At 39.2% G+C, this 22,228-nt stretch overlaps 1 long non-coding RNA gene across 1 annotated transcript in view; it reads left to right on the top strand.

The window, feature by feature from the left end:
• The first annotated feature begins 2,136 nt into the window (after positions 1-2,136).
• Positions 2,137-22,228, top strand: part of LOC142830059 (uncharacterized) — a 115,831-nt gene continuing 95,739 nt past the window's right edge. Inside the window, exon 1 of the long non-coding RNA XR_012905083.2 lies at positions 2,137-2,489. This is a non-coding gene — a long non-coding RNA (uncharacterized LOC142830059). The remainder of the gene's footprint in view (positions 2,490-22,228) is intronic.

Here is a 22,228-nt window from a genome sequence, read left to right as displayed (position 1 = left end):
AAACATGTAGGTGGTATCATGAGCTTTTGTGGGCACAGCCCACTTCTTCAGATGACCGGTCATCTGAAAAAGTGGGCTGTGCCCACGAAAGCTCATGATACCATCTACATGTTTCTTTAGTCTATAAAGTGCTACCAGACCATTTGTTGTTTTTACAAAATGTGGTTGGTCTCTCTGTTTACACCAGAGCTAACTATTGCTAACAGAAAAATAAACACTACACAGCACGGACTTAAAAAAAAACCCAGATCTGGCCAACAAAACAGCTTGCTTTTCACAATCTAATTACAAAATGAGTGGATGAACTGAATGTGGGTACAGTGATGCAAGGGCTCTGGATTTTACTAGTGTGTTCAGTGTTTCCTTGTGATTATATTAAATCCCAGAGAAACTTCCAAACTGTAAGAACACCAAGACAATGGACCAGACTGCTCTAGGGAGGTTGTGGAAGATTCTCTGCTAGAGGCTTTCAAACGAAGGCTGGATAGCCATCTATTTTGGGGGTTTAGACATAAGAAATCCTGTGTTTTGGCAGGGAGTTAGGCTACAGGACCCCTGTAATACCCTCTAACCCTATGGTTCTATGTCTGCTTATTACAGTCTCTGATTTGTGTGATTAGAGAGATTAAACATGTGTGATTGCATTAAGGTAACTGACTTATAGCCAAGCTGCTGCAAAACAAGAATCTATAATATTAATCAGAGCTGACCAAATACTGCTAAAAAACAAGGTGTTCTCAGAATTTCACACTACTAGGTTTCTGATAGCCTAAATGTGTGGGAAATTGCTTTTTTCCCTTCTTAACACCTGTATACATATTTATTCATTTGTGAACAAGGTTACTTACTATTCACTGTGTTCTATTTGCACTGTTCATTATTCTTCTGTTTCTGAACAAATTTAGGCATCCAATCAGTGATTGCAAATAATATCATATGGTTCAAGTAGTTATTCACAGAACACAAATAATGTACAGCAAATAGTCTAAGTGAACAGCGCTTGAATAACCCATCAGAGGAACAGCATTCAGCCAAACTATTCAGGTAATACATATGAATAAAACAAACATAGAAATCAGAAAGATTCACAAATAATCTGAGAAGTGAAAAAAGGGCCAAATTAATATGCTAATTTATTTGCAATGAATAATTCATTCAGCTCTTAGGTTGATCTTTTCAGTAGGGACTAGTCTAGCTCCAATTTCTGACTTTTGAAGTATATATAAAACAAGAGGCACTCTTGTGCTCATTAAAGGCCAAATGTACACACCACTGTTACCAACTACAGTTACTTCATTACTTGCACAAAAAGTCAGGTAGTTGGCTACCCAACTGATCAATATGCACCTGCAAATCCTCATTGATATTTTCAAAGGCTGTATTTGTATATGTAGTACATTCAACTTTTTGCATAAATGGTAGCATGCACAAGTTTGTGGGAAATAAATTAGAGACTATGGTGTATTGACTAACTTTCAGTTTCATTAATTATTTTGTTTAACCCCAAACTCTATCTCTAATTACTGTTGGATAGCATATTCTGTTTTGAACTGTTGTGGAAGTATTGCTGTCTTACCCCAGAGGTGGCTGCATTTTCAGGCACAGACATTTGAGTGAGGTCGTTCCTATGTGGAAGAATGTGAGATCTGATTTTTCAGAGTTCCTGAACAGACACTTCTCTCAACTTCCTTTGATTTTTAACAAGAATTTTGGATGCTCAAACACTTCTAAAAATTAGGTCATCTATAGTTGGAACACTTCTTTTGATATAAAAGATGTTATATATGTAATATTAGTGTAAAAACATCTCAGCTTAACCTCAAACCTTTAATTCTTCTGTTCACTAACACTAGAATATTTTGAAATCATTATTACTTTCTGATTCCTATCTCATCGCATATTAAATTAAATTAAACTGTGAACAGAAATGTACATTCCGTTACACAACACTAATGCTTTTAAAAAAATCAAGCACTCTCAGACATTCATAAACTATGTATTTTCCATATTTTCTTAATTAGACTTCTGTGTTTTAAAGTCCCAGTACAACAATAATTTAAGCATGTGCTTTACTTTAAACATATGAATAACATCAATGGGACTATTCACATACTTCAAGTTATGCATCTGGTTTAGTGCTGTGCTTAGGACTGGGCCCACAGAGAAGGGAATAAAACCCCAAAAGTTTGATCCAATTCCTACTGAAGTTGTGTGGGGATGGATGCAGTCCAAAGTATTTACATTAAATTCTCAGGTTCAGCATGATAAAACTGTTGACAAGCATAGGCACTTCCCTGCTGCACAAGTTCTGGTTTGAGAAGTAATTTCCAAAGGAACGATGCATGCATATGCACCGTATGAGGTATGCCGTTGGTGACAAGGAAAAGAGACAATTTCATGTGTTAACAGGGAAAAACTGAAGGTACAGATACTGCAGTGAGGCTGGCTGAGACGTCATGTGGAGGAGAGAGACACTCTCAACTGAAGCCGTGAGTTTTTAAGTAAACAAACTGAAATCACTGTACACTATGTGTGTGCATGCTGGAGGTGGGGAGGATAGGGTATGTTTTATTTCTCTGCCAGCTGAGCAATTTAAGAGTGTCCACTGAGTACTGAACAATAAGACATTCAAGTATCAGAAGTGAAATTTGTTTTGTTTTGTTTTTGTTTTGTTTTGTTTGAAAAAGCCACAACAGCCTCAGGTAGCTGTTAGCTATCTCTGGAGGACTAAATTATTTTCACATCCCCTGCTGGAGTGCCCTTCTATAAACAAATTGGATCTTTTCAACGGGTTTGTCATCTGCCTCCTGGCTTCCAGGAAGGACCAAACCCTTCATTCCTTCATACGAAAAAGTAATTTAAAAAAAGTTAGTGGTGTTGTGAATACATGAGTGTGTGTACGTCCTTATAGCTCCCTGATGCCCTCCTTCCTTCCTCCCATTCTCAGGTCTGGTCAATTTTCTGTCAAAGTAAGGTTTATTGTATTTCGCTTGACATCCTGCAGGGCGAGCCTCTCTTATGAGACAAGCAGTTTTCCTTAAGCAATATTATCAGTAAGAAGAAAATAGAAAACAAATCCTGATTTAGTGCCTGTTCTTAAAAACAATATAATAGCAATAAACTATCATGTACAGCAATATAATGTATATTATAAATCATATAAATATATACTGTACTGTAAATTAGCAGTAAAATATATACTGTATAACCTGATATAGCAATAGCAGTAAAAGGGATGTTTTCATAAACTAGACTAATTTATGTCTTAGGTAAAAGGGCAAAGTCTTTGCTCTGTAGAAGTTATTTCAAAATCTTTATAACATATGGAGTTTAATTCTCACAACAGTGTTATGCTGGCATAAGCCATTGAGTTACTACTAATTGACATTGATAATACACTATGTGCATGAAAATTTAGGCTCATAGTACTGAAAACTAAAAAGAAGGTTTGGCATCTCAACTACAATTCCATTGAAATTATACTGGCATTAAATTGGTGTAATGCTATAGACAATATGGCCTGGAGAAAAGGCTCCTGAGAACTGTATCAGCTTTCATCAAACTGCAGAAGAAAACAGTCAGTAACGGGTCTTTCAGTAATAGGTCTTTCATGTGAGTATATATGTTGCTTTAGAGCTAGCTACTTATTAATAATCCTTCTACCAATATACAAATCCCTATGGGCAGGGCTCGCCGAACCGCAGCGAGCCCTGCTCGCCAGCTGCGCTGCCCAGCGATTTGCGCATGCACAGATCTCCCGAACCCGGCTCTTCCAGGTTGCAATCTACTCACCACAGGCAAGTAGATTGTATTATTTGTCGAGCCCTGCCTATGGGTATGTCTATACTGCAGGGTTTTTCCGGAAAAATGGCCGTTTTTCTGGAAAAACTATACTTACCTCCACACTGCAATTGCGTTCTTTTGACAAAAAGTTGAAAGAACGCAGGGGGTTTTCCGACAGCACTAAACCTCTTTCTATGAGGAAGAAGCCTTTTTCTGAAAGCGCTCTTTCAGAAAAAGGCGTGTGTGGACAGGGAAGAGGGGTTTGTTTGTTTTTTGAAAGAAGAGGCCCCCAGGAAAAGCACAAGTGCCCTGGTGGCCATGTCGTCCATAGTAATCACAACTTAAATATGAGATAGTGTCCAATTAGTATGGACGCTTTCTTTCAAAAGAAGTTTTTCTGGAAGATCTCTTTCAGAAAAGCTTCTTCCAAAAGAAGCCTGCAGTCTAGACATAGCCTATATGTGCATTACAGTCATTTGGATTGTGGTAGCAGTGATCTGGTCCACATGGTGCTAGATGCTGTATCTTCATTAATTCCTAGCGCTGATAGAAGATTTGCCTTGAGTAAATGGGATGGCCATCATCTTGACTGACCCAATTGAATTGAAATTGAATTGGAGACTGCATAATCCAAATGAAATGTAATGTCAATATCAGAGGACCTTCATACAGTTTATTCAATTCTGCGGGTTTACAAAAAAAAATTTTTTTCCACCAACTGGTTTCTGTAAGTTCCTCTATAAAAAAAACTTTTTCCATGGGAAATGTATATGATGAGATTTGGTGGCCCAGAGAACTTTTCCAGAAATTTTCCAAACAGTTTATGTGAGGTTATTTATAAATTTGCACAGCTCTGTGGTCAGAAAAAAAAGAACATTTAATTCATCATTTTGTCTCCTGACTTTAAGTAGATTTCAATAACACTGTATTCCTGATCTGTTTAATGATGCTAATTTACTATCAGTCATTGAATAGCCATTCAGATATTTATCTAAGGGCTAAAGAGCCATTGGGCTCTAACGGGTTGGGAGACCTAAAATCAGGCTGTGTCCAGACTCAGGGTTTTTTTCGGGAAAAGTAGCCTTTTTCCGAAAAAACTTCACCTGCGTCTAGACTGCAGCCGCATTCTTTCGAAATTAAATCGAAAGAACACGGCTTTTCTTTCGACGGCGGTAAACCTCATTTCACGAGGAAGAACGCCTTCTTTCGAAAGTGCTTCTTTCAAAAGAAGGCGTTCTTGAATGTAAATAGGGCTTCTTCGAAAGAGAGCATCCAGACTCACTGGGTGCTTTCTTTCGAAAAAGCGGCTTGCTCTTTCGAAAGTTCCGCGTGCAGTCTAGACGCTCTCTTTCGAAAGAGGCTCTTTCGAAAGTATCTTTCGAAAGAGCCTCTTTCGAAAGAGGCTTGCAGTCTAGACATAGCCTCAGAGATAAGGTCTACTATACAATCACCCTAAATTGCAGTTGAACTAGTAACTTCTGAGGTACTTAAATCCAAAAAATACAAGTAATAGCTTCATATAGGGCTTTGCTATTTACAGAGCAGGCTGATTCAGCATACCAGTGTTTAAACCATCTTTTCAAGTAAATTTTTCTCTTACCTAACTTTACAGATATAGAAAAAGAGCATCTAGTAAATCTAATGATTGTTGTTACATGCTTTGCATCAAAAAGGATCATAACCATTGTTTCCACTCCCCATGTGCTCTCACGAGCTGCTTATCTCTGAAACTAGGCTTGTTTGTATGTAATGAAATAAATGAATGACTTATTTTTAGAGATGTCTTCTCTCTGCTAATAATCCGGTTTTCATGAGCTGCAGCTGCTCCAGTTTTTGAACTATTGTTCTATGATGTGCATAGAGACACAATTATTTTGTGTCACAAAACTGCATGAAAAGGTAAATAAATAATTTATTTTCCTGTGAGAAACATGTTGCTCACATTTGGAATTCCTCGGGAGTGCATCTCAGGTGACACTGTGGAGGTAAACCCCAAATAAATTGGTTCATATTCTGTTTAACAGCGGCAATCATTCTCTTTTGAGGCTACTTCTTTTTTATTTCATATCTGGTATAAAGCTAAGCTGGAGCTCTGCATTAATGCAGCCAAGTGTTAATTGAACATAAACCACAACATAAATGCAACATTTTTGTCATGAAATTAATCGCCATCATTTGCAGACCACATCATATATTTTATTGTAGGAATAACTAAGTGAGAGGGTATTTTATGCTTAGCAGTGATTAAGAAACTGTTCAATTTACAATAGATACAAATGGAGTAATATAAAATGGGTAATAAAATGGGTGCCCATGTATATAAATTTGTTTATATGTAACAAATTAAAAATACATATGCCTCTGTAATATAAGGCAGAATAGGAAGGGCTTTTTTATTATTATCCCTCATATTGAAATGCAACCACATAAAAGATGTAGATTTACAAGAGGATTTACTTTATGTAAAACCAAACTAGAAGGAAGCATCTGTTTCAGACATTAGTAACATGTGTAACATATACAGTGCTTTGAACTAAACATTTCCATTATAAGAAAGCCCATTTACAGAGAGAAGCAGCACGTGAGTGTGATCAGTCATCATGTTACCGTAGCATATGATAACTTTTATAGAACTAGGAACTTGTATATACCTTAGCTGAAGGCCTCTGTAAATTGCTTGCAAGCTGCAAAGGGGAAGCATTAAGTGTACCTTGTATCAGTTCATGTGGAACATAATGTAACTCTTAATAGTTTTCTTGGTAAATTGCTCTTAATGCTGATCTAGGTTTAGAAAAGTTAAAATGTTGCTCTGTATTAAATAAAACTAATGAAGAGCGATCTTGATTTTTGCAAGCAGGCTCTCTTTGTTGAGAACGGGATTTTTACAATTTTATTTTGTTGTTGTAGTTGCTGATTATTAAGTCTCAAAATCTATTTTTAATAAATTAGAACAAGGTTATGGGAAGACTTCATGTTTTTTATAATCCAATTTGCATATGGTAAGGCCTGCACCTGCATTATTTACCTTTAAATACTGTAGTTAATGTCACACAGAGGCATTCTGCAGATTTTTCACATCAAAAGTTTTCTGGGCAGCTTTCCAAAATGTAGCAATAGTTTAAAATGACCCCAACTTTGTGAATGCGAATGGAGCCATTATAGAGCAATTACCTTTCCCCAGCTTTAAGTTACATTTAGCAGCTTAGTCTGAATTGAACTAAGGATTTTTTTTAAATGACTTATGAAGTTAATTCCATGGCAATTTTTTTCAGTAATATACAATGCAGTCACTGAAAGCTACTCTATTTAAAGAAAAATCTGCAATGACTTGTCACTTATATATAGTATAGTGCTTATTTGATGGACTGTAGGATAGAATATTTTAACCTTAAGGTTTTTAATATCTCTTTCAAATCCCATAACAAATTTTACAGTTAGGTTTGCTGGAACTTTGCAATATGTTGATTAATATCTGTGAGATGAGGTGGGGGGAAACAATATAATACTGCTGCTTTTTCCAGTATTTCTTACATTACTTACATTTTCTGTTTTCCAGTTAAATTGTTGCCTAGTGGATTAACATAGCTGAATCTCAGTCATGTAATCAAAAGTGAGGTGACAAAATGCATTGAAAAGATTTTCAAAATGCAAAGCCAGGATACTTTGGAGGATACTTTTGAGCCAGGATACATTTTGATTGTGAGTGAAGAAGATATTAGTATTTTGACAGCTCAGACAGTTAGAAAGGTTATCTACTATTGCCAACCTAACAAGAAGACCATGGTAAGACTCCCTGAAAATAAGAGATTCCTATATTTTTGCATGACATTTGGTCAGCCTAATCTACTATTTAATTGATCTGAAATGTTTCAAGTATGACTAATGCTGAATTATGTTATCATAATAGCCCTTAGTTTTGTTTCCATTTTAGTAGTTCAGACTAGTAATATTTTAGGGAACAGAATACAATGCCTATAGGAATTAGACAATATTTTATTGCTTGCTGTGATTACTTACATTTCCTCCTTCCAGCCAGATCCCAGGAATTGATATTGGCTGAATACTAAGTGACTACATTTGTCCTGAAGCCATCAAAGAGCTTGGTAACCCAATAAGAGATGGATGCCTCTGAAACAAATACATGGGAGGCTCTCAGACTGTCAAGCAATTAAGTGGACCTGGATAATCCTATGTAATTAAGCTTCTTACTGAATAATTATCTTTATTTTAAATGTGTCTTTTGATGAAACATCTGTTCCCTGTTCTAGATTTGAAAAGATATACCCGTGCACATGATGAAAATGGTGCTTGTGCCTTGTGAGGCCATCCACATGGTGCTTCTGCTCAGTTCCTTGGTGACAAATGTTGTAATTTGTTCAGTTTTCACGTGCAAGAGGCAGGTGCCGTAGCATCCATGGCCTGCTTTGCCTGACCTCCACACTCGCTGCAGCTGCCTTTCATATCGTTACCAAGAGAAATAATTGTGTTTGACAGGCAGGCTGAAGAACATTACGTGAAGTGGGGAATGGGGGAAACACAGTAACTCCCACCAAAGCCATTAAAGGTGGCTCTGTTTTAACCATGGGACAACAAAAGGGAGAAAAACAAGTGGACAATGACTGCAGAATTTTACTTTCTTTTCCCCCGAATTGTATCATGTTTCTCTGGATTATATCCAAAGCAGCTGCATCTATGTTGAATACATTATCTTTCTCAGGTAGTTTCATTTTGTAGAATACTATAGACCTTCATTTATACTCTATGGCCACTGACGTAGAATTACTTTCCCATCCACAGCTTTGTAAAGCAAAACTGGCTCTTATAAAATGTTTCCATTTGGCTTCCATAAATAAATGTGCTACTATCAAAAGACGTCTGCTTTGAGGGCAGCTTCTCAGCTAAGCTCTATGATACAAGTCCTACTCTGGATCAGTGTCTGAGAAGTATTCAGGCCAGTTCAAAAGCATGGGGCAGACGCAGGGCACAAAAAGTAGTCTTAAATGTTATTAATGCCCCTTCTGATTATGGGGCTGCCTAGGAGGGAGGTTGGTTCCTACAAGGTGCTCTACATTTATGCTTAGGTGAGCCCAAAGTGGCTTTCCTACAGCTGAATATGACTGCAGCACAGAGACATCCCACTAGGGTCACCATATTTTAAAAAGGGATTGTCTCAACTGTCCCAACTTTTTTTGCAAAACTGAGCTCACTCTTTCCTTGGACAAGCCACCTATGCCAGGGTCTAGGGGACAGAGTCACGTCAGAGCAGCTAAGGTAGCCCTATGCCACGTTGTGAAGTCCTTCATATTGAGGTAATCCTCCACTGACAGGTTAGATGACATTATGACTACTTTGCACAGCTATAATAGAGTCCAGGATTGGGCCCATGTTTGAAGGATTGGCCTGCTTCTGCTCCCATATCACTCCCATGTATATAATTGAATGGGAGTTTTGCAGTTCACTTCCCTGGAAGTAGGAGAAGACTTTCATTTTCCAATATATTTGGCTTTGCACGTGTAGTATGCATTTGAAAGAGGGGTGGGAAGAGTGTTTTATACCTTTCTTGGAAGTTTCATCCTAAGGAAAGCATAGCTGTCTGAATTATAAGTATTCACACTTATGTAGTGTCTTTATTTTAAAAAATTCCAAGTGCTTTACAAAAGTGGATAGCTATTATCTCCATTTTACAGATGAGGAAATTATGGCATGGAGAATTGCAATGACTTGCCTGAAGTTGCATAATGCATATATTTAAGAGTCGGGAATATAATATATCACTTCTTCCTGACTCCGATTTACAATGCAGGGCTCTTCAAACTCTTTCTTAATAATGACACAAGTCAAAGCAAAGCAAACAGGCAAGATATTAATAGTTCAATTTGATCAGACATCCCTCCTTGATAAAATATTGCTAAATAGTTGAGATGTCTTAATGTACATAACTGTTGTTGGTCAGCACAGCTAAATGACCTGTCAAAAATAACCGGAAGGACTCAATAAACAGACTGACATACTACACTACTAAGTGTTCTCAGGTATAGCATTAGCTGGAATTCTTTAGAAGGGAAAAATTCCAAACTGTTTCCCATGAGCAGTCCTAATTACTGCTGTGTATCCTATTTTCACAATAAACACAATTCCACTTTACATCAAGATTCCTGAAGCAACCATTTGGCCAGTGTCCTTTTCATAATTCTGGATCCTTCCTTTGTCATAGTGGCGCACACTAACATCACTATAATTAAGACCATATCCACTCAGATTTCATTGCCTCTTAACTTCTTTTGTAGCATATTAAAAAAAAATCCCCTGAGAATTCATCTTAGATTGAATTTGCCTCTAAATTTAGATAATGATATATGGGACTGAGCTATGGTCTATACCAGGGAGTTATTTCAAAATACCCCTTATTTCAAAATAACAAGTAAAGCGTCCACATTACCACACTCGTTATTCCAAAATAACAGGCTGGTTATTTTGAAATAATAACTTCTGCTTTCCACAAGAATAACGCTTATTTCAAAATAGTTTCTTTCAAAATAGTGGTAGTGTGGACACTCTGCTGCTGCTATTTTGAAATAACTACTCCCCAGAGTCATTCAAAGTAATTAATCCCTAGTGTTTCCTGGGGCTCTAGGCCAAAGTAGTGCATCCATATTAAGGGAGCCTGTTTTGGACTAATTTTGAGGCTTCCCTGTGATGTGAACACGCTATTTCGAAATTGTTAGTTTGGAAGTTATTATTTCGAAATAAGTTATTTTTAAAATAGTTCCCTAATGTAGACATGCTCTGAGTGGCCTATTAAAATTAGTAATAGTTGAGCCAAAAACCTTGAACATCTGTGGAAAATTCCACTTTGATGCATAAACTCTTAATCTGAATAAATTTTTTAAATAAATAAAAATATACTCTCCTATTCATATAAACCAATATGTGCTTAGTTTAGTTTGTACATTATAGACAGGGCTTGTAGCACCTCCCTTTAGTAAGATTAACCAACAATTCCTATTATAAGACCAATTATTTTAAATTGCTTATAACTGTACCAAACTTTAATAGTTTGGGATGAAATTTTCCTTGCTAGGTGTCTGCCTTGGGCTAGTTTAACAGGAAAGAATCAGTGAAAACAATTCTGCCATGTCTGGAAATATGTCTGGAGAAAAAAAAATTGTTCACGTCAAAGCTGAGCAGAGACTGGGATAGGGGTCTGGGGAAACAGGCATGAGATGAGGAGCTTAGGGTCAGTGACTGAGACTGGAAGCCAGTGGCATTAGAGAATATAGATAGAGGGAGAATGACTGGAGATCAGGGATAAACACACTGAATAAGGTTATCTGGAGCAGGGGAGACTGGCTGGGCAAGGAATATGGAGACGAGGCATTGTGTGACAGGGATAAAGAATGAATAATGGCCAGGCCAGGAAATTGGAACTGGGTATTACTTGGTGAGGAAAGTGGGGCTGGGACAAAGAACATGAAACAGAGACAGACTGGAACAAGAATATTTTGGGGAGAGTGGGTCATGCTGAGGGAAAATGTGCAGAAGAGTCTGTGGCCCATAGACCACACTCTTCTCCAGAGACTGGAATAGAACCCAAGATTCCTGTGGGTCGTAGATCTCTAATGTGCATATCTGTGTGTAACACCTTGGCAAAGTGTCACATCGCCCTCTAGTGAACATAGAGGATGACAACCTACTACTCCCAGCAGGTACTCCATTAGCTTAAGTGCAGCACATCTGAAGGTTGCACCCTTGCTGACAAACCCAGTGGGTGTCATTCAGTGTAATGGATGGAGCATGATCTGGAGAGGAAGCAAGACTCATGCCTCATTTGTTGCAGAATATGCAAGGTGTGTAATGAATGAGACAGGCGTTTACAGGATGGCCACTCATAGTTAAAGTAGTTGAATGCTCTCCTAGAAAATTTGATTCTATTCCTGCCTCTACCACAGAGTGCTTATGTGATACTATGCAAAACTCTTAAACGTTTACAGGTGGTTACTAATTGTGTATCCCTCATCTTCTGGGTGACTGACTTCAGAGTCTGCTATCTAATTTACAGGACTGCAGAGCACTTACAGCTGTCGCTGGAGACAATAGCTTATATATAATTAGCTGTATAACATTAAGTACTCTAAAAAATTAGATCGGAGGCATCTCAAATTGGGCCTCAGTTTCCTATTTGTATAATGGAGATAACAATAATCCCCACACATGCAGGCAAGTTTAATTCTGGCATTTCCTCATATTTGAGAATTTGCCCTTGCAACTTTAGGCTACGTCTATACTATGTTCCTCTTGAGGAAGAGGAAATGCAAATGGAGAGCTTATTTGCATATGTGGTGCTTTCATTTGCATTTCCTCTTCCTTTCCCTTTTGCGCAAGAGGTTTTTGCGCAAAAAACCAATGTGTAGATGGCACCTTTTTGTGCAAAACCCTCCTTTTGTGCAAAAACCCCCCTTTTGTGCAAGAGCTGTTCTTCCTCATTTTTTGAGGAAGAACAGCTGTTGCACAAAAGGGGGGTTTTGCACAAAAAGGCGCCATCTACACTGCATTTTTTTGCGCAAAGACCTCTTGCACAAAAGGGAAAGGAAGAGGAAATGCAAATGAGAGCGACATATGCATATGAGCGCTCCATTTGCATTTCCTCTTCTGCAAGAGGATCGTAGTATAGACGTAGCCTTAGTAACGATCATACAACCATATATACATCAATGATTAACACAAATATGAGGACATTTTGATCCTTCCATAGAAATATTTTAAAATCCTATATTCCTGCACAGTAATCCATGTGAGATTTTTTTTTCAGAGTGAAAAATGTGCTTAGTTAAATTGTTTGTGCATGCATGTATATATATTAGCCATTGGGGCAGATCTTCAGCTGGTGTAAATCATCACAGATCTTTTGACTTCACAGGAGCCATGACAAATTATAGCCATTTTTGGAATATCCCACAATATAGGGCAATGTGTTTTAAGTATTCTTTCTTAAAAATAGAAATAGATCTTGAACTTAGAAATAATGTTCCAACAGCTGCCTGCAACATAAAATTAGTGTATTTTCATGTGGAAAATATTTATAGTGTTCAAATTGAAGCTTAGACTTTGGCATTTATAGTCATGTGACTAATAGGCCTGATCCCACAGTCCTTTCTCAATTGCAATTCCCATTAAACTCAACAAGAGTTTGACAGGAGTAAAATCTGCAGAATAGAACTCAATATTGTAAATTTCAGTTTGGGACAAATACACTTTATTTAAGTTGCTAAGATATAATAAGAAATAGAAATGACAGTAGCATGGCCATGAATATGTTGAATTAATGCAGGGTTTTTAATATAATTTCCACTTGTCAACATCTATTCCAGACGTTTTATTACTAAAGACAGTACCAATTTAGGTAAAATGTATTTTATGAATACTATCTATTCTGCAGCCTTTCCTATGAAATTCTCACTGTGCACAGAACTTTGCTTTTAAAAGCTTTGAATGCTGACATGAGAAGTGCTTTTACTTTACAATAAAATGTGCAAATTACATGGCCTTATTGTGTGCACTTTATGCAAATTGACTTGATTGAACTCATTTGAATGCCTCATAGACTGGGTGGGTGTGTAATGGCTAACAAGCTTTTCAAAGCTTTTTTTAAAGCTTTTTTTTTTCAAAATTGTGGTTATGGATTTCTTGCTTAGAGCATATTCCAGTGAACTGAAAGATCCTTTATACTAAAAAAGGTTTCCAGGCCATCCTATTTGAAAAGCATTGAGGGAGGGGGGCATGTGGATCCTAGAAATTATATGCTGCAGGGGAAACAAAAGGCTATATTGTCCAGTAGATAGTCTGCTGGAATGGAATTTAGGTAACTGGGGTTCTTTTCTTGGTTCTGCCACTGATCTGCTTTGTCATCTTGGGTAAGTCACTTAACTCTTTTTGTGTCCTCCTCTTTTGGATGTATTTAGATTGTAAAATCTCCATGGCACAGACTGTGTTTATTACTCCTCAGACTTGTGTTGTATCTCCTGGAGCTGAGAATTACACCTCCAGCTTGAAGTATGGGCATATGCTCTGTGTTTGTACAGAGCCTCACACAGTGGGCCATTGGGTACTACTGTAATAAATGTAATAAAAATAAGAAAGGAATCTAAGACCTGGTTCTTCTTTCTTCCACTGGACTAAATCCAGTCAGTCAGTTGAAGTCAATGGAAACTCTGAAGTGTGAGGTGAGAATCCAGGATCATATGATAAAATGTAACTATTCTAAACTAATATGAGTGAGGAGAAGAAAAGAAAGAGAGAAGCTAATATTTCAGTTACTTTGAATCTGGTTGTTTTTCTGGTTGTTTTAGTTGCATAGACACTGCAGAATCTGACTGTAGTTATGTGACATAGAAATAGACAAGTAATTTAATAGATTTCTAGACAAATATTTTCTTTGGGTGGGAGGAAGAGGAAAGAGATATAGGATGTACATGAATACCACTGAAAAATCTGTGTAGCAACAGAGGTTTGAATCAGAATGGCAGGTCACAGCTTGTTATGACCTTGCCTTCCTTAGCTTTGTGACTTGGTCAATAATTTTGTGAGAGGTATTTATGTTTGCCCATCACTGTTCTTGCTGTTTGACTGGTTAGCCATACTGGATCAGATCTAATGTCATTCTAGAGCAGTATCCTATCTTAGATAGTCACTGGGAATCAGATTCATCAGTTCAGTATAATTGCACTACTGTAAGTCATAGTTATTTTTAATATTTTACTAGAAAGCCATCAAAAGAAGCCCAATTATTCATGTGAACCAAGAAACTGTTATTTCTTGCACCCAGTTATTTCTTGCTTTCAGTTTTTTCTATGAAAACAAATGTGTTTCCATTAATTTATTCAATAGCTTCAATTGAGATTTTCAAAGTTTACTAGTTCTTGCAATGATGTCCTGGGGTAGGTTTTGGCATTATGATGAAAAGGACATAGGTACTGTTATGTGGGGGTATGGATGGTTTCAGAAGGCCTGGAGTTAAAAAAAAAAAAAAAAAAAAAAAAAGAGACTTGGAAGAAAGGCAGGATCTAGGGGAGGGGAGGAAGGAGGATCGAAGAAGATGACAATAAAGCCATGTTCAAGTCCTTCCAGAGTACTCCAGAATGCCATTCCCAGGGCCGGCCTTAAGCCGATTCAGCCAATTCGGGCCCTGCACCCGGAAGTTCACTCCCTCGGCTTTGCTCGGCTCCCTCCCATGCTGCCGGCTGCTCCTACTGCGTGTGCCGTTCGCAGGTGGGCGGGGAGACGCTCGGGCGTGACATGAAATCACGCCCGGGATTTTAAAACTGAAAAGTGCCATGCCACCGCGGCACATGCGGTTCGAAGACCGGCCCCGCAGAAGGTAGGGGAGTGTGAGCAGGAGCGGGAGCAGAGGTGGAGGCAGGGGCTTGGATGGGGTAGGAGAGGAAGAGGCTTGTGCGGTGGGGGAGGGAGAAGAAAGGGGCACCAAGAGTCAGGGTGGAGGTGAGATACATGCCAGGGGGCCAAGTACAGACAATGAGGGAAAGGGCAGGAGGGAAGGTGTCAGTGGGATGGGGACAGGGTGATGCTGGGAGAGGAGAGGGGAAGGGCATTGGGAGCTAGAGGGGAAGGTGCTGGGAGAAGGCTTGAAAGAAGGGGTGGGCATGAGAAAGGTGAGAATGGAGCAAGACATGTGAGGGCACAGAGGGGCAGAAGGTGGTGAGGGGGTGGGCATCAGGGGAAAAGAGGGCAAAGGGGGAGGGGCAGTGAGGGAAGGGGGAACACCAGGAGGGTACAGGGCTAAGGGAAGGTGCAGGTGCCAGGGGATTCTGGGTATGAAGCAGAAGGGCAGACACCTGCGGGGGCACACCAGCACCCAAGGAGAGAGACAAGGCAGTTGTGTAGAGGGAGGTGTTAGAAGAGGGGACGAGGAGGGGTAACTCACCTGATCAAAGTGGGGCTAATGGAGGAGTGGGCACAGTGGGGAGAAAAGGGCTGGTGGAGGGTGGCAGGTTGCAGGAGGGCTGAGGGCAGTGAGAAGGGTAAGAGTCAGGACAGCAGAGGAGGGTGAGGAGTTGGGGGGCAGCAGGCACCAGGGAAGATGATGGAGCAAGAAGAGGAGACATGGCAGCAGAGAGAAAAGGTAAAGGTTTATAAAATATTTATTAATAACATCGTATCCTGCCCACGGCCAGTTTGTTTGCGCCCCACGCTGCAGTTTGGGTTTATGTGGGGCTCAACATGTGGCCGGCAAGTGGGAGCCAAAACACAAGTAGTCAGTGTAATGATCTTCTGTTAATATATGTTTTAGTAGTTAAATTCTTGGACTGTCATTGCTCATGAAAAGTGCTGTCACATGAGTAGAAATCGGGTAAATGTTGCATTTTATTAATATCAGCAGAACTGACTTAAATGGGGCCTATGTGTTGTGTAGTCTTGCCTTAATCTTTGTATTCATGCCTGTCAGTGTGAGAGAAGCTATTTGTATATATTTGCTTGCATATGCAACCACACTAAAGTTCAGGCCCTCAGCATGTTCTGTAAGTATCAGTCCCCTGGGGCTTCCAAAGTTGAGTTGCCCTAGCTCATCCCTGACAGGTGTCTGTCTAACCTGGTCTTAAATGTCTGCAATTTAAGCCCATTGCTTCTCATCTTAACCTCAGAGATGAAGCAGAACAATTTTTCTTTCTCCTCCTCCTCATGATACTCTTTTAGATACTTGAAAACTGCTCTCATGTCCCTTTTCGGTCGTCTCTTTTCCAAGGTAAACAAGGCCAATTTCTTCAGCCTTGCCTCATATCTCGTGTTCTCTAGACCTTTCATCATTTGTGTTGATCTTCTCTGGACTTTCTCCAGTTTCTCCACATTTCCTGAAATGTGATGCCCAGAAATGGACATGATACTCCAGCTGGGGCCTAATGTAGATGCTCATTCCCTGCCTAGGGGATGTGAGACAGTGTGGGTTAATTTCCAATCCTCCTATTTAATCTTTTCCTAAGTTAGGAGGGCACAGTAGTTCTGATGGGGGTTGGAGAGGGGATAGAAGCCAGATCCAAGATCAATGAGCCCTGGGAAGTGGGCCCATTGAAAGGAGACTGGACCTGTGGATGCCTTGGGGGTCTGCAACAAGGGCCTGCTTTAGGAAGCCCCCTCTTTGGAGATGAATATGGCAGCATTGAGAGACCACCCAAAAACAGGTGCCACAGACTCTAACTGCAGATTCATGGGACTGCTCTCACAGATCTTGCACATGTATAAGATGATAGATCTGCAGGAGGGGGGGCAGTGGTGTAGTGATGGGGCCGGAGGGGTCATTTGCCATTGGGCGAAAAATAATATAAAATGTAGTTAAAAATAGATGTCACGTTTTAAAAAGGAATACCATATCTCCTGTCTTTTGTCTATTTTTGCCTCTTTAGGCCCCCAGTTAAAATTTTCAAAAGCACTTGAATGACTAAAGTCATTTTTGAAAATTGGACTTGGAAATCTAAGCTCAGATTTTCAAAGGTAATTAAGATCCTAAAGAGACAGTTGCCAACTCAGATCTTGAAAGATACCTATCTGATCTTTACACACCTTTGAAAATCTGGTCATAAGTGTCCTAGTCAGTTCTGAATGTGAGATGTAGGAGCCCAGTCCTCATTCCTTCAGGCTTTTTTTTTTTAATTTGAACTTTTATCTACACTAATTCCCCTCCTTTCTCTTTCACTAGCCAATAAATGCATGGATCAGAATTATAGGTGCTTTGTGAATACGCTGACTTGAGAGTGGAAAGATTTCCTGTTGTCATGTATAATTCCTGGTAACCCAACTCAAATATGAAAAACTAGGTTGATACCTGTTCATATCAGAAGCTGTTGAATTCAGTTCACCATTTGCAGTATCACATTAGGATGTTTAGCGGAGAAGATATTGTGGGTTTTTTTATTTATACTGTGGGCGAAGCATGGGCTCACAAGAATTCCTCCATTGTTTAACCATGAGTTTCAAAACATTTGGTGTTTTTCTAAAGGCCTGGAGTCAATTGATTATGTAGGAATCTCAGCTTTCATTTAAAAAAAGTTCTCTATACTTCTGGGCCTTACAGCTAAGGAGGAAAACTTTGAAACATGAACCCTAAATACTCAAGAAACAAGAGGCCAATAAAAATCCAACATGTTTTATTTTTAAAAAATCTTATGATTTGTAGACCATTCTCATAACTTTGTGTAGGCGTTCCTTGTGATTTTTTTGGGGTTGGCAATATAGCTCTTTGATTGGTGAATTTAGAGAGGTCTCTCCCTTCAGTTTCCCTTTCTACCCTCCTTTTTTGTCACAGGTCATCAGAGAATCATAGAGACAATGGAGAGTAGGGTGAGTCCATGACTATGGTTAATGACTGGTCAGGGTGACTAACTATTATCAGCCAGTGGTCTGAATGAGCTATCTACTGCCATCTGTTAATCAACTGTAGGAAAAGGCTTCATGAGCAGACCTTATTTATATAGACAACTTACTTTGCCACAGAGATCAATAGACACTCTTGCTATCTCAAGGTGATCAGTTTTGGCTCTTTTGGGTTGAAATTTACTTAAGACTTGGAGCTGGGAGAATGCAATGTTGTTATCCATATTGTAGGATTAAAAGACCTGAACTTAATATGACCTGGCTTAAAGGGTCTACCATAACTTGAACACTAAGCAGAGGATAGTGAGTCACATCTAACTGAAAGTCACAGAAGATGGAAACAGGTTTTATTTCTGATGGTGTAGAGTCTATTTGGGAGTCCTCAATTATATCTGACACTTTACATCCAGTGTTTAAAGGCAGAACTGACTAGAATCAATTGAGAGTCCTTGTCTTGTCTCAGTGATCGCTTGAGCAAAAATCATTGATAAAATCTTGTCTAGACTGACCTTGGACTCAACATGCAGGCAGTGTGTTGAAGGGCAGTGCAAAGGGGGTAATGGTGGTAAGGTACCATATTACCTAGTGAAATCATTGGTGCTGAAATCACTAAGGACTTGAATTTGACCACAGAACTGACACTTTCTTAACAAAGACTCCATTTTTGCTATTTAAAAAGTAAATCAATGTAACAGAAAACTGCAACGCTTTCTGGTAACTTTTTAAAAATCAAACTTTAAACTTTATTGAAAAAATTGGATAGTTTGTAGTTGAGAATATTTGACCTACACTTAAGGCAACTGATTTAATTTTGTGTAAAATTTTGCATAATAAAGGATGGCATTTTTTTTGAAAATGTTCAATTATATAGATATACATTTTGATCAGATCTACTTGATGTGATATTTGTGTGTGGTTGTGGTTGTGCGTTTTTTTCTCAACAAAAAATCGTGGGTGGGGGAGGGGCGGGGGGCCCCGCCAAAACTGTTTAAATTGGGCCCCACACTTCCTAAAGCCGGCCCTGGCCATTCCAGCACTTTTTTGAGAGGTTGGGAGCCACAATGGTGTGTTATAGCACTTCTGGTATTTCCAGTACTTGAGTTGTGGTACTTCTTGAGCACAGTACTCACCCACTGCAATAAAGTACTAAAGGTATTAGTATGAGCTCATTTTGTTTTCTTGTGGAGAGAAACTTGCAGAAGGAAATGATACATTCCAAGAAACTCTGCTCGGCCTACCTAATGGTTTCTTCCAAATGGTCCCCTAAGTGTATCCCATGGGCAGACAGGGGCTCAACATCAACATTTTTAAGTATTTTGATTGATGAAGTCTGAAGTTCTCACAATGCATCTGAGGTGGTGCATCCCACATGGCAGAACAGCTGAGGAGTCATACATCCATATAGTCCGCACTGGTGACTACCAGAGAATACTGTCTTGTGGAAGATCTTGGATACAATAAAAGTGATGAGGTGGACATCATCTTACAGAGAGAAGTTTCAGTTCCATCCCAAACATTCCTCCCTCAGCGCCCGACACCTTACTCACAGAGCTTTGACCCCATGGTATATCATGGAGAACCTTCAATTGGAATAAATTCTGTTCCCTCACTTCCCATGCAGAGGAACCTAATTGCACTAGATTTGTTTCCCTGTGCACACAATAATGAAGGGTAGCTTCAAAATCTTCCCAGGAAATTCTCCAGTAGATTTAAAATGCTCCTGCTACTTCAGTCTTATCTATTGTATTAAATGTACTGAATTTGCAATGGTTATTAGAGTAGCTGAATTCCATTTAAAATTAAATTCCTTTAAAATACTCATGATCCTATTTCCTCATCTTTATCATCTCTTTATTTGAAAATTTTGGACTTCAGTATTTGCCAAAGCTTACTTTTTGGAGTGGGAGTAGAGAATGATAGTTCATGGTGCTAGCTACTGAGAGTAACTTTCTTACAGTCCTGCCTCCAGTGAGAGTGAGAGTTTCTTGGGCTTAATTTGGCATCAACTCCCCAACACCGCCAAACTGCCCTTACTTTGCTTTGCCCCTTTGAAGCATTTTCCTAGGGCCTATAGTCTCCAGCCCCTTATTCACTGAATACTCACACCCTACCACATCTGCTGTCCCCAAGAATCAATACACACTCCAGCATACATGGTTCAATTCAAGATCAGCCCCCTATTTAATATCATAGCACTGAAATATTTAAGTTTATTATCAAAGATTGAAGAGATAGTGAGGATGATGGAAACAAAAGGGTTAATATCAAATAAAATCATAACATGCTGTCTAGAGACCAACTTAACAAGTTAACCTGTGTCTAAAGAAGTTTTATGATGATTCCCTATTTACAGACACATTTTGAGACCCAGCAGACAGATTTTAACCCACGTAAGTTACACCGTGTTAATTCAAAAATTATTCCACTTTTTTAATCAAAATGTCATGAAGGACTAAATCAAATGCCTTACAAAAATCTAAGTACAGTACGTTATTACCTTTTTTTTTAATCAAACTTAAAATAAAAGAATTAAGTTAATTTGTCAGGATCTATTTTCCATAAACTCATGTTGATTCTATTTCCATATACCCATGTTGATTTGCATTAATTACATTACTGTCCTTAATCCACATCATCCCATTTACCCTTTCTAAAAATTGGCTTACCATTAACTCTATTCCAATCTTTTGGAATGTCTCTAATGCTTCAAGATGATTCAAAAACCACATTGAATAGTCCATCAAGATCCTCACCCAACTCTTTTAAAATCCTTGGGTGCAAGTTATCTGGACCTGCTGATTTAGTAGAGTCTGACTTCAGTAACTTCTGTTCAATAGTCTCCAGAGATATTAGTAGAATTGAAATAATTGTATCCCTGTATGATGAGCTGATGTCATCTGTTTTTTTCCAAATACAGAACAGAAATATGTATTGAATACGTCTGTCTTTTCTATATTCTTATTGGTATTTTCTTCACTTCCATCTAGAAATGCATGGATAGTAATTGTACAGATTCTTTTTTACCCCAATATATATATTTTAAAAACTTGTTATTTTCCTCTAGTCTACTGGCTATAGATTTCTTCCTGTGTTCCTTTGCCTCCCTTATCTATTTTCTACAATTCCTAACTTCTGAATTATATTAATTACTATCAACTTCCCCTTCTTTTTGTTTCATAAATACATTTTTTTCTAGATGTCATCACATCTCCTCTAAACAAGGTTGTTTTCTAACTTACAAACTTCTTACTCAATTGTGGGACTCTGGCTTTTTGGGTATCTACTAAGGAATTCTTAAATGATTCCCAATTTTCATTCACATTTTTCTCATTAAATTCTTCCTTTCAGCTGATTTTGCACACAACTGTTTTCATCTCTGTGAATTTGGCCCTATTAAAGTAAGTGTGTGCTGTCATGTTATTGGATTTTAAGGGGAGCAGCCAGATCACTGCTGCACCCGCAGAGAGGGGGGGATTTGCCCCAAAGTCTATACAAAGGTGGCCATGTGAGGTGTCAAATGAAAGCTTATGTTCTATTGAGTCTATGTATTCTACTCATGTACTTGTATAATCTCTGAATGTGGAGTTATGAATATGGAATCTGTGCTGGTACTGGGGTGAGGAAGGAATGTCCAATGAATGACTATGCTAACTAACACAGCCGCTAGGACAATGGCTCTCAAGGTGGCTGTGACGCCCCCACGCCGCCCCGCGGCGTTTGCCCAGAGGGCTCGCTATGATCCTTGAGTCTCGAGCTCCCTCGGCTAGTCTTTTCCGCGCTTTCGTCTTCGGTTTCCCCCCCGCAACAACGCAGGAGGGGAAGGGGGGCCCGGGCCCGCCCACTCTCACGGGCCCCAGCCCAGGGCCCTAAGGGTTCTGGTCCAAGTGACCCGAACCCGGCTGACGGGGTACGACCCCTTAACTCGCCAGCCCACCAGTCATCCCTGACTCTGCCCTGGGCTGCTTCCTTCCCCTCGTGCTCCCGAGCTCACCAATTCGCCGCAGTCCGGGGTACCCGCGAGCCTGGGGGTGGTCCGCTGCCTCGGCGTTGCTCCCCTGGCCGGTGT

The sequence above is a fragment of the Pelodiscus sinensis genome, chromosome 6 (genome assembly GCF_052426305.1).
Source record: "Pelodiscus sinensis isolate ZL-2025 chromosome 6, ASM5242630v1, whole genome shotgun sequence".
Classification (NCBI taxonomy): Eukaryota; Metazoa; Chordata; order Testudines; family Trionychidae; genus Pelodiscus; species Pelodiscus sinensis.
The sequence above is the reverse complement of the archived record's forward strand: the minus strand, read 5'-3'. Positions and strand labels throughout refer to the sequence as shown.